We start from the raw sequence: 13,494 nt of genomic DNA, 5'->3' as shown, positions 1-13,494 counted from the left end.
GGGGGCTCAGTTTCCCCAAAGTTATGCACTTTCTCTGCTCGCATATGTTAAGTGGTTCCCCGATTCACCCAACAATGCAGACAGGCCCACGGGCTGATGCCTGAAATCTTTACATGTGCCAAGAATTTTGGGGAAAAAAATAAAGACTTCAAAATCTCACTAAGCCAACCAAACCTTAGGGATAAGGAACCCTTAGTTCCATAAGACATGATGCTTTATCTCCAACTAAGGTTTACTTCGAAGTAACAGTGACCCAGAAATATCAGGTACAACATGGCAGGGTTTCCCCATAAGACAGCACTTTCCTTGCCTCATCTGTGGGCTCCCATTCATCCCTCAAGAGCCTCCAAACCTTTATTGTATACCTCTTCCTTAGAGATCCCCACTCACTGCTTAGTTATCTGGCTGTACCTGAGGCTGGGAGGCCTTATGGCTCAATGGAGTTAGTCATAGTTCAAATCTTGGCCTTGTCAGTTCTTACTAAGGTATCTAGAGAACTCTTAAATCTATCTGTGTCTTCATTCCTTCATGTGTAAAAAGATTAAACACTCTGCTTTGCTGGATTGCTTTTAAAAAATATATGAACTCATATAAAGAGAGTACTTGGTGCGTCGGCAGTCAATAAATAGTAACTGGAAAACTGTTATCATGCCGGACTGTGGTTACTTGTTGGGAAATCTGCATTCCCCATTAAGACTCCAACCACAGGGTAGAGACTGCATCTTATTAAATTTTATGTCTCAATACAAAGTGTAAAGAAATGCATGTTTGTTGAACTAATAACATGAATAAATAAACAAAAGCACACAGATGAGGACCAGAGGGTCCTCAGGGAACTGTGGTTCCAGAACAACCGTATTGTATGGAACCCTTCCACTTTCCATGGAATGCTGAGCACCCTAACAAACAGAATCCCTGGGAACGTTTTTGCCCATGGTCAATGTGGACAGCTAGCTCTCTATGTTCCTACTGATGAAGACCTCTTAAGTCTTGAGTTAAATTTCAAAGCCTTGGAAATATCGCCGTAGGATTGATTATATTAAATATCTTCCTTAACCACCTCCTGCCAACCACAGTGAAACAGCAGAGACTTATCATCAAAACAGGAGCCTTGGGCAGTGCCTGCTTGTGAAGGAAGCTGCCCCTATGCATGTCCCGGATCTAACAGTTTGCTTTCAGAGTTCCAACCCCTCTCCATACCCTGTTTTTTGAACTTGAGATCCTGCCTGTGTGTTTTCAACTTGAGACGAGACCCAGGAAAGAGTCCACCCCATAACCTCAACTTCGTCCCTGCCACTCTTGAGCCTGAAGATTTGAGTCGGGAAGTGATAAAGGGCAGGGCCACCAAAATCATCTCTCAGCCCCTCTGAATCAGAAGCCCGCCCAGCTGGGCGAGCTCCCTTATAAAAATCGGCCTCTACTTAGTTTGAACAGCCCCGCTCAGCGCACGATGTTCTTCTCATCCTAACCACATTCTGTAAATACAAAGTCGGGCTCAACGATTCCACGGGGACCTCATTTCCCAATAATGAGGGGACCAGCATTTACAGGAAGGCCTAAGTGTTCCTTCAGTAGCCTGTATTTTTGTAAGTCCCGTATGAAACCTACATGTGGCCATGACTAATGGATCCACCTAATTAAATTTTTACAGCATTCCAGGGCTGGAGTGTCAAATGTTTGCATCCAGCTTGTCTCCTTGTAACCCTGTCAAATCCGTCTCCGTCCCACCCCCTCCCCCCGCACACCTTTCTCAGGGGCTGCAGGCTGCATTCCAAAGTCCTGTGGAATCAGAATGTGGTGCATGAGGGTGAAGAAGTGGGTTGCCAAGGGAGTTCTCGTGAGCCAACCTACCTTCGCCTATTTAGAAGCTGAAAGAAACAAACACAAATCCCTCGGGCCAGGGTAGGATCTAAGTGGGACAACAGAGAAGTTGCTTCTCTTGGGTAAGAAGATTGTCCCTCTTGCTTACAAATCCTCACAGTGAAAGGCCAGAGTGGACATTTAGCCAGATGGAATTTTAACTTTGAAAACATATTTGAATTCAGTGGATTCTATAGACTTCAGGAAAAAGAGAGTGGTTGAGGGTAATTCATCGCGCAGACTTTCCTGTTCTTCGATATTTGATTTGTTTCAGGAAAAAAAAAAAAGGCATCCAATTAGACCATTTGCCTGTCTCCTTGCTGAAAGGTGAAGGTTGGTTTTGTGAAGGTCAAAGAATGGGGAGATGATCTGAGAAGGTGTACAGAGCTGCCCAGCAAAAGGAGATCAGAATCAAATTTTCAGTATGGAGTGAATAGGGGCATGGATATTGAAATGGTTCTTGCAATCCAAGACCCACAGCCATGAGTTGGAGCGGGGAATCTTCTCATAATGTCTTCACCACCCCTTCCCCTAACCAGCCCACCTCCCCTGTACACATCGTCACAAATATGTCTTCACAAACACAACAACTCCACCTGCATGTGCTTGTACATACCTGCCCTAGCAAGCACATGTGTTTGCAAACAAGCCTCCGTCCACATCTTCTAACACAAAAATACCATCCCCTGGCTCTGGCTGAGACAAACTGCCAAACCCCCATGACTTTTTTTTTTTTCTTTCCAATCGTCTTAGGAAATCACTAACCACAAGCAATTTAAAGAACCATCTCTCTCCTAGGGCTCCATCCTGATGTGGGGATCTATTCAACTCCATGAAGATAGTTGACTGCAGACAGGAAAAGATGAGACTGTCAGAAATAGACAACTGGACCAAGCAGGGATCCTTGGCAGCCCTTCCTCCTGGCCGTAGTTCTGGGATGGGATGATCTGGCACCCTATTGAACAAAGAGAAAGGGTCTTGGAAAAAATGGGGCCTTGGAATTAGGTGGCCCTTCTGTGAGCATCCTCAGCTGGCACTGTAGATACAAGTTATGTCACCACACCGAGCCCCAAGCTCCTTTTCTATAAGCTGAAACACTGTAGAGATGAAAAGAAACCAGGTAGGAATTTCCCAAGCCCTGAGTGCTGGGGCATCCAGTGACAGGAAGTGATTGACTAATGACGGGTCTGGAGATTGCTGCATTCCATAGACCATCCACTCAGTATGCTCTCGCTTCGAGTCTTGACTTTCCCAACCACTGGTTGGAAAATTCTGTTTCTTAGGTTCTCTGCATGTCAGGATTCTCATCAGAATAAAAATAACCGGATGGCTGAACTCACTGAGCACTGGGAGAATTGTTATGTGAACACATTCTAAGAATTAACGCTAGGCAAGGTGAGTGTTTAGGAAGTCATGTCTGACTTCTGCCCCAGGAGAAGGAAGGGGAAAGGGAATCACTTCCTCCTTAGAGAAAAATATAAATGAGGATAAGGAACCAGGGCCAAAACATATGTAGCTGTTAGGGAGAGTTCAGGCCCAGAATGCTGGTGATGATATTCAGAAAAAGTCATCTCTGCTTCCTGTGTCACCTGGGTTGGAGAAAATCTTCCCTGGTCTGTGGCCAGTCTCTGAATCAGATAAAACTCCCCTCAAGATAGGAGGGGTCTTTCTCCTTAAAAAGAAATGAGTTTTTCTTTGTGAAAGGTTTTGTTCTCTTAGCAGGAAAGCAACAACCTTCTGAAGTGGGTGAAATGACCTCATTCGCACATGTTCAAAAAGACACAGGGATCTTTGGATCTGATAAGGTTCATTACTTCTCAGCTCTGGGTCCTTAAGCAAGTGTCTGAATCTCTCGGAATCTCTACCTCTCCCTTTAAAACCTGAGCGCATGATGCCTGCTCCACAAGGCTTCTGTGGAACCCAATACTTGGTACCATGTCTAGTGGACAGACAGCTGCCACCGTGAAGGTGGAGGCCTCTGCTTCTCTTCTGGCCTTTCCTTCCTGGGTAGAGAGCCAGCATGGCCCCGAGCAGTGACCCCTCGTTTAATCTGTGCTCATCTTGGGTGAAAGACACAGGAGACGATTACACACTGGAGCTGGTTGTGACATAAGGGCCTTTAAAAATTCCCAGTTCCTCAAAAAGGAACAGGCAGGCACACACACACACACACACACGCCTAGAATTACCATGTGACCCTGTAGGTCCAGCGCTAGCCAGATGCCCCAGAGCATTGGAAACAGATCTTCAAATACTCGCACAGAAACTTGGATCCCAGCATCATTCGCAAGAGACCAAAGGTGGGGACCACCCACATGTCCATCAGCGGATAAACGGACGAACAAAATGTGGTCCATGCACACAGCGGAGCAGTATTCAGTTACAAAAAGAATGAGGAATCGACCCACAGTGCCACACGGACGGAGCTGAGGGAAGGAAGGCACACACAGAAGGTCTCACACATGTGCCTCCATTTCTAGGAAATACTCAGAGCAGGGAAATCGTAAAAGTCAGGAAGCAGAGTAGTGGCTGGATGGGGCAGCGGAGAGTGGGGAAGGAGGAGCACTGTTTCAGGGCCGGGGGTTTCTTTTAGGGTGATGCAGGTGTTTTGCAACTGGAAAGAGGTGAGGGTTGCCAAGCGCTGTGAATGGACTAAATGAAGCCGAATTGGACTTTCATATTATGTGAATTTTACCTCCATCCAAAGAAACAAACAAAAAATTCCCAAGTCCATGTGTGTGGGTATTTCTATGCCAGGACAAGGAGAGCAGAAGGAAAAGAGGGCAGTGATTGTCAAGGCGCTGACGGGAAATCTGCACTGGAGGACAGGGCAGTCCCCTAAATCTCTTTAATTAAGAAAAAAGACGACAGGCCAGGGCCACGGCACTTGAGCAGATGAATAGCCACTGAGAGGGAAGGAGCCCCTGGCTGCTCGGGAGTGGCCAGCGGCACTGATGTTTTTAAGTCGAGTTGACACGTTAAGTGTGCAAACAACCCTGTGGGTTCCTTTGTTCCCCCTCCCGACCCCTCCGCCAGCTCTTGGCCTGGCACGCGTCCTATTTTCAAACAGCAGCTGTGCGCAGTTGAATAGTAAATCAAACACCCTAAAAAACTGTTGTTTTAAAACAATGTCTCAGATTTCCCAGATATTTCGTTTCTGTCTCCCCACCCGGCAGCCCTCGCCAAAGGACACGGTGGTGGTGGACTCCTCAGGTGAGCGCCGAGCCCAGAGGAGGCCATTCACCCGTGAATCCCCATCCGGAAGTGGTTTTGGGGGCAGAAATGACAAGGAGAGTAAATTTTGGCCCGGCCCTGTGTGCTGTTAGGAAACTTGTTTTTTTGGACAGGAAGGGATTGGGTGGCTAGGGTTTTGTGGGGACACATGTTACCAAGGTGAACCCCAAGTTTCCAAGGATACTGGCTGGCTGCCCCTGGCTTCTGTAAGTCATCCTGTAGGAAGCTGTTGCCCGCAGCCCCTGGGGTAGGCTGTGTGGGTTCCAAGCCCGCTGTCCGGGGGAGGCGGTTTTCCTATGGAAAGAGACAAATCATTGTGGTGCAGGCTTGTCTCAAAGGGGCCCTGCTTCCTGGCAGATCTCACACACCCCTGGGTGCGCACACACACACGCACACACACACACACACACACACACACTCACACACACCAGCCCTGGTGCCTTGGGCACCCCAGCTCAGCTCCACCGAAGCCAGAGTTTCTCTGCCTCAGCACTTTGTTGGGGAAGGGGGATGCGGAGGCTCAGAAAGGTTAGATAACTCCACAAGGTCACGCAGCTAGTAAGTCACAAAGGTGATCACAGTCATTCAGCAAACCTTTTTTGTTGTTGTTGTTCCACCTTCTGTGTGCTGCACATGGGTGTAGGCTCTGCTAGCCACAAATACCTAGTGGACAACTCCAAGCTGCCACTCTTGTAGATACAGGAGTAAACCAGGCGATCCTTCTTCCTGTGGGGGAGAAGGAACTCCAAAATGTGAATCAGAGTCCTTCACCTTTGGCACTCTGAAGCCCAGGATCTGATCATTCCTGGAGGTACGGGGCTGTCCTGTGCTTGGTGGGATGATCAGAAGCACCCTGGCCTCTGGTGGACTCTGGTAGATCCCCCAGTCACGACAACCAGAAGTCTCCCCCAGGGGAAAATCACCCCCCACCTGACAACAACTGCCCCCCACACACACACACACACACAAAGAAAATTGCTGAAAATAAGAGGGATAGATCTAACTTGAAACCTTTCTGTCCAGAGGTTGTATTCCAGAGGGAGTGTTCAGGAATAGGAGCTGCCTCTGGAAAATGATCAAGTCAGCCCTTTGGAGAAGAAAATCAGCATCTTAATACATATCTGGCCAATTTGTCTGAAAGTGCCTTATTTCATCACTGGTTTATCGACTGTGTCCCTACAAGACGGTAAAGTCCATGCAGTGAGGGACTGCGGTGACCTGGATCCCTGCAGGAGTCCAGAGCCCTGCACAGACCAGACACGGAATCCTGGCCCAAGAATCAAAGAGTGAATAAATCCTGCAGCTTCCTTCTGGTTAGGTCACCGTGACCTTTGATCCTCTTTTTTTTTCTTTTTGCTCTCTCTTCTGTCAGTGTCTTCCCACCCACACGGAAGCATCCCCACATGTTCTCCTGCAGGAGAGTCAATGAGCTAAGGCTTCTACAACGGGAGGCACCGGTACCCACCAGCACAGCCCCAGTGAAGCCCAAGGGCCCAAACCCCGTCCTGCACTCAGCATCGGAGAGGCAGAGCGCTGGGAACCAGATGGTCCGGGGATTGCTACCTTGGCCTCTGATTGGCCAACAACTTGAGGGCTTGATGTGCCCCCTCAGCAAGGTCACCAGAAGTTCCATGTCAGGCCAAGAATCTGAGCCGTCCTTTGCTCTCAACGCCATGTGCGTTCGCAGTGAGAAATACCATTGGAAGTCCAGCCCCCACCCTGGCTCCCCACGAAAGAAACAGCACCGTGTGGTCATGGAGCTCATGGAACGTGGTTCCCACGTCTTGGCAGAGATCACGCAAGTCTGGCCGAGCGGGCAGGGAGGCAGTTCAGAAAACATAAGCGTTTATTTACTCGGATAAATTTGATACTTGCTACATAAATTTGAGGGCATTCTGTTAAACACTCGATACTACACCCAGAAGACTGCCACTGGGCCTTTAGATGGAGGAGAATGAGTGGGAGATGGCCAAGCCGGCCAAGAAATAAACTGTACGGACTTGTTTCCACATGCTTTTCTAGACATGTTACGCGGCCTTCCTCGGGTGACAGGCATGGCAGTCCAAGGTGCAAGTGGCCTCTTGACCTGAAGGAATTACGCTCCTACTCCTTGTCCTTGGGGGCAGCAGCAGACACCTGCCCACCGGTCAGTCTTGGTAAGCAGGAGCCATTCGGACCCAAATATCCACAAAGTGTGCACCTCTTTCCCCAAACTCCAGACTCAGGAACTCCTGAGAATTGGGAAGCAAAGTCCTAAAGAGGCACAGATGAAAACTCCAAGCCAGATTTGAGCCCAAGCAGGGACCGGAGCCTCCATGGGAACCACATGCCGTCCTCTTCGGGGTGGACGGAGGCAGAGTTTAGAATTCTTCCCCAATGCTGGCCCATCTGCTGGGGTGAGGAGTGTCGCTGGGTTGGGCTGTCCAAGTTCAGACGTCCCAGGGAAGTCAGTGGCATAGCCTCTGAGAGCCTTTAATCTTCCTTTAATCTTTGCTCCCCTCTGTACCCTCGAATAACATTTATGGAACACTTAGCAAATCACAGTTTGGCCTAAATATTCTCCTTTACTGTCATCCTCTCCAGAACTCTGGGAGGTGTTTGTTGAACAAATGAAAAATTAAAACCCAGGGAGTTTAGGTAACTTTCCAAAGGTAACACAGACACTAAGTGGTGACATTGCAATTGGAGCTCCATCATAGCCAATGCTCTTCAGCTACAGCTGCCTGCCTCTACATGTGGCTCCTCAGCCCACTCCTCACTCTCCACACAAGGCACCTCCAGTCCCTCCGTGGCTTCAGTCACAGCCTCTGTGAAAGTCATCAAGCAGAATTCAATGTCCATACCAACTCCAGTCAGTTCTTCACAGCTGCCTGAATCATGCTTTAGGTATTTGCAATCAATGGGGAAAAAATTCCACAATTGATTAGTGATGCCTGCTGTGGGTGGAGAAGCAGTCATTATTAGCCTGCATGCAACCTATTTGCTCATGACTACAGTTTCTACTGCTCACCAATTCTTTAACTTCAGGACTCCAGAGCCAGGCTTTCCACGACCCAGAAGACATCTCCGAGAGGAGTTTCCGTGGGTATCTCAGACTCCTCAGAGCTGATCTCCTCTCTCCTGGTCCCTAACCAGGTTTAAAAAACAACTGTCTGCACAAGTTTCCAGGCTACACACCTGAGAGCTGAGCTGGGCTCTTCCCTCTCCATCAGCTAATTTCCCAATTAATCACATGTCTTTTTTAATCTCTTTTTTTTTTCCCGAACATTTTGAGAATTTGAAGTCTTTATCATATTACAACTCCTTGAGCCTTGGATAGACCCTCATCTAAACCATTGCAATCACCAACTAACTAGCTGTAATCGCTAACTAGTGCTCCTGCCTCCACACCTGCTCATCTGCTGCCAAGCGTTCTTACCCGAGCACTAATCTGAATTCCAATTTCCCCTGGCAAATGCCTCTGTGCCTTCCCTGAAATCAAACCCCTCAGCTGGCATGTGAGACTCCTCACAGTGAGGGTGCATTCTGGCTGTTGCCTCTCCCTAGGCCCTCCACTGTCCGGTCATCAAATGTCACCTATCTGCTGCAGCCACGCAAACTTACCTTGCTCTATCTCCGTGTCATCATTCACACCCATGTATTTCCTCCACCCAGAATGTCTTTCATAATTTCGTGATGCCTTCTAGAGGCCTCCATGTACTTAGTAGGCATGAGCCAACCGTCCCCAGATTGCTTCCTCAGCTCTCAGACACATTGTGCAGTTCCCTACCAAGTCCATCTGCAGAGGAGCTGGCCCCACCCTGGCCTATTCTTCCTTGACTCTTCTTGTATAGCAACAGCTGTCAGATGAGGTTTACAGACGATGCATCCATCATCAAAAGGCAAACATTGCACGAAGTCCCCGTGGAAGCTGGATGATGTGGTTCAAGACCCTCAGTCACCCTTCAGTGATGTCAGTTTCACTCCGGGCAACAGCTTTCAGCTGCCATTGCATTTGGGCCACACCTTTTCAGGACAGCCAGCTCTGTCCTGAATTGGCTCTGACTCATGACTGGGAGCTCCTGGAGATTAGGGACCGTCTGAGACGACTTGACCCTCCTGCTGCTGTACCTGGGCTGGGTACCTGGGGCAAGGCAATCATTCAAGAAATGGTTGGTCATGGATTGAATGGGAGTGAACTAGAAAATAGGTGAGCCAGTTTGAACACCAGCTCTAATTAGCTGGGAGATCTTCCTCTGATTTTTTAACCTGTCTGTGCCTCCATGTCTCCAGACACAGACCTGGGATAATGGTCATGCCATACTCTTGTGCTCCTCAGACATTGCTACCAAAGGATAGAGATAGATGGATGGATGGATGGGTGGATGTATAAATGAATGGTTGATGAGTGGGTAGAAGCATGTGCATATTGACGAATTCACAGAGTAACAGATAAATTACTTGATGAATTTATTTCATTACAGAATTGATTAAGAGAAATGTTCATCACTGCCCGAAGTCACCATCCATTCATGCACTCAATAAAGCCACCCCAAATCAGAGAGTCTCTTGAGGAACAACCAAATCGCAGTAAATTTTGCAGGCCCGGGAATATCACAAAGGCTCCCTCTAGACTCCCTGTACCAAATCTTCTTCCCCAAGAAGGCAAGGGAGGCGGGGAGAAGGGAAGGGAAGGGGAGGGGAGAGAAGAGAAGCATACATATGCATTTGCAGAGACAAATGACTTAAAGCCAAGGCCTCCAGTGGGGCCTTTGACACTGTTGTCACTTGACTCTAGCCACGGCCCCTCACCCCCAGCCTCCGTGGGAGCAGACTACGGGCCTGAGGTTTTGCCTTGCAGAAGGCAGTGAAGACAAGATCTTGAGCTCCCAGTCACCCAGTTTTTCACGTAATCTGTCAATCTCAGTAGCACTGCGCTGGGGAGGTGCAGGGGAAGGGCCCGCCCAGTACTTCTCCTCTAACCTGTTAGAGGTCACCCCCCAACACCCTCCCCACACACCCCTGCATTGGCCTCTCTCTCCACCTGTGGCTGAAAGGCCTGGCCCACCCTGAAAACCCAGACCCTGCTGTTGGGGCGCTCTGTGGACCCCTGAGACTGCGGCCCCTCCCAGCTCCGCCGTATCAGCTGAGTAATCTTCCCGCACATTCTGACACACAGCTGCAAGAGATGAAGACTGTGCTGTTGATAGATGAAACTTTGGATAAGATTACATGGTTTTGAATATCTTGATGACATATTTGTCTGAAAAGTCTTTTAGAGGACGGCCTAATAGAAATGCACGGAAATGTTTCTAATGACTAGCATTTGTCTACAGACTCCGTTGGAGAAATTAGCATTCATGTGTCCCGGGATGTCATTTGCATTTGTATGTGGGGACCAACTTTTGAATAATCATTTCTTCTGCCAGCCCAGAAGAGTTAACTGTTTACTCCGAAGGCAGGCTGGCTTCCTTCTGAAACGATGATCGGGCTGGATCCATACTGTCCAGAGACAGGCAGTGATGTCCTAGGCGGGTGTGCCAGTGCCCCACCGCCACTGGAACCTTCTAGGTAGTCCTCAGATACCATTTGCCCTCGCAGATATTTACTTGGCTCTGCTCCGCTCTGGCCTAGCTGGAGTGGCAGCCTCCCTGCCCCAGTTGACCTCAGCTTTTTCTACAAACTTTAGCCCCTTAGGTTGAAGTGTGAGGCCTGTCTAGTTAAAAGAATACTTGGAATTCTCTCCATGAAACACGGGTCCCATGAAAAACTCAGGGGAAGCGCCTAGTATGTGAAGGTAGCCTGGATCCCATCCCCTGTGTGCTGTCTCTAAGGCCTGTGGGCTGAAGCCGGGGGCAGTTTTGTGGTCCAGTCTTGCGTTTTGTAGAAAAGACAAGATCTCCCAGAAAGCAAAGCGGAGCAAAGTCTGAACAAGGCTCCTTCCTGCCTCTTCTACTGTGTCTAGCAAGTACAGTCACCTCTCTTGATGTCAGTTTTTCCTCTGCAATTTGGAGAGGGAATTTCAGAGTTTGGAAGAGGACAGTTGATCATGAAATACCTTGCCAGAGTTGGCACCTCACAGGCATGCAGCAAGCCTTACCCCATGGTTCTTGCTCGCCAACATCTCCCAGCGTGCTTTCAACAAGCTCCAGAATCATAGATTTGGAAACAGTTACGATGCGCTGACTTTAAGGTAAGATTCACTTTGGAGAATTCTGTGGAGGCCACTTGTACTATTGGGCAGCTGCACAGCCCTGGGATTCATTCCCTTGTGAACCCTGGGACTCCAGGGGATTTTTCTGTGCATCCTTGTTCTGTGAGGTCTTACCTCATGTAGGTCACCCTCAGACACTCTGCCTGAGTGCCTTACTCTGGAGGCTCAAGGTCAGGTGAAGCTCACAGCATGGCTCCTCTCTGGGAGCAGGCATTGGTGAGTGCCCAGTATACACACTGGTGCCTGAGTACATAGTCCTCACGGCGGGCACCATGTTGTTCCTAAAGTATAGAAGCAGGAGCAGCAGGGGTCTGGTTTCCAAGAGGCAGTAGCAACAATGGTGCAGCACTTTGGAACCCTGACTCCAGGAGAGAATGCTTACGAGTGCCATACGGTACCACCCAACTTCAGCACAAACGGGCCCAGTGCGGTTGGCTGTCACTTCCCATCCCCACAGGTTACTTGGATGTGGAACGGGATCGAAGGTTAGGACCCCAGAACTGTTGGTCCAGGATGCTAGCATCCAGGCCTCTTCCCCTGTTCTTCCTCCTCTCAGTGTGCCCGTCCCCGTCATAGTTTGCAGCATGAGTGGCTCATTTCAGATACCACCTTCTCTTAGAAATCTCCCCAAAACCCCAGATGTGGAGGAGGGAGATTCTGGGCTCCCACATGTGGCTGGAGGTTCTAAGAACTGGATGATAAAAGATGGTAGTCACCTGACATGTCATTAAAAGTGGAGATGCGAGGCAGGAAGGGAAGTGAAAGAAGTCCAACAAAGCTGAGCTTTTCCCACAATAATAAATTTGATTTGTGTTTTAAATTGCTGTCAACAGAAGTCTATTTTGGAGGCGGAAGAGCAGCCTTGCTGATATCTCCAGCTAGTATCTCTCTGCCTGTCGTGCAACTTGGCACTGTCCTGGGGCATCCTGTGCTGGCCTCAATCATCGGACTATGACTCCATCCATCCATCCTCCTCCATGCCTCCTGGAGGGAGGGTCACTCACAGAAGGTGCTCAGTGAATGTTTGTGGGATAAACTGACTTCTCTCTCGTGTCTTCCCAACTTACAGATTGTGCCTGAACTTGAAAGGGCCTGCCCCATGAGCTGAGCGCTCCGTCCCTCTCCTCTCTCTCCTGTTGGCAAGGAGGGAGGCAGGCCTGGGACTTGATTCATTAGAATCATCCAACTCGATTCCACCTTTCTGCTGCACAGCAGGTGAACCGTGCGTCACGTCACGCTCTCTGCCGCCATGTTAATATCTCAGATGATGCTATCTAGTGCCCACATCTCCTGCCAGAGACAACTCCCGCTCCCAGCAAGTCCCAGGTCACGTCCCGCCCCTCTCACATCTGTGAAGGCAGGTTGAGAGATGCAAAGCTGATCCTCCTTGAAGCCTGGATTTCTTTCTTTCTTTCTTCTTTTTTTTTTTCATCAGTACACCTTGAGAACATTTTTATGTGCCTCTTGCCAAACCTGAAACTCAGTGTTGGAATTACAGGTGAGTCTCTGGAAAGTAGAGCCGTGAGTGTCACCAGGAGTACAGCCACCACTCCCAACCACACATTCCCAAGTGGCCAAAAAGTACATCTAGTCCTCTGGGTAACAGTCCAGCCTCTTCTGGCTTTGCTTCTGTTATTGTGAAAGAAAGAAATTAACCTATGGATGTGGTTCTATAGTCTATTTTGATGAAGTAAATTGGTCAATTAGGGGAAAGGAGTCATTAAATAAGCTTGCCCGGACACGCACGCACGCACATTCTGGATATTGAAAGCAGATATTCAAAACTCACTTCAACAGAAGACTGAGGCCTAAAGATAAAATATGCTTCAGAAGGTCCAAATATGCTGTGCACTGAGAGACTAATACCGGCAACCACCCGCTGCTCTCCACTCAGACACCACGCCCCTGTTGAGCACCATTCCCATCCCCTTCTTCCAGGTGAAAATCCTACAGCTCAGAGTTCTCAGAAGTTGGCCAAGACCCGGAGGTTTATGAATGACATGGGGAAAATGTGAACCCCAGCCTCCCAACCCTGCTCTACATGTCTTCCCTGCTAGACAAAGAATTCAGAAGCCACACAGAGGCCTTTGCTTATCTCCTCTTAGCATCTGAAGGTCCCGGCAGACCTGGCAGGTGTGAAATGGACTTCCGCTGCTGACTCTGCGTTACCCCTTCAAAGCATCTGGGATTCAATCCACGCAGGGTTC

Source organism: Ictidomys tridecemlineatus, chromosome 15 (assembly GCF_052094955.1).
Source record: "Ictidomys tridecemlineatus isolate mIctTri1 chromosome 15, mIctTri1.hap1, whole genome shotgun sequence".
Taxonomy (NCBI): Eukaryota; Metazoa; Chordata; class Mammalia; order Rodentia; family Sciuridae; genus Ictidomys; species Ictidomys tridecemlineatus.
The sequence above is the reverse complement of the archived record's forward strand: the minus strand, read 5'-3'. Positions refer to the sequence as shown.